Below are 292 nucleotides of genomic sequence, written 5' to 3'. Positions count from 1 at the left end.
TGTACCGCTACAACATATTATAAGTGGATAAATAAAAAAACACTTTATCAAGAAGTAATGTTTCCTGAATAACGGTGTAAAAGGAGGTTTATGATCATGCTTCACAGCCAGACTTTTCCCAAATTAAAGGTGCCCACTTTGTGGGGTTGGATGGACCTCGGAGTGCTCCCCGAAATCATAGGGTTGACTCACGGTTACAGTATTGGAATAAATTATCTGCTCCATCGTTGCCACTTACATTTTCTTTTTTAGATTTTTGCTATTACAATTATTACGAATTTATTTATTAATG

This window comes from Halyomorpha halys, unplaced genomic scaffold, assembly GCF_000696795.3.
Source record: "Halyomorpha halys isolate HHAL.00 unplaced genomic scaffold, Hhal_1.1 Scaffold637.1, whole genome shotgun sequence".
In the NCBI taxonomy this organism is placed as follows: domain Eukaryota; kingdom Metazoa; phylum Arthropoda; class Insecta; order Hemiptera; family Pentatomidae; genus Halyomorpha; species Halyomorpha halys.
Note: the sequence above shows the minus strand (reverse complement) of the source record.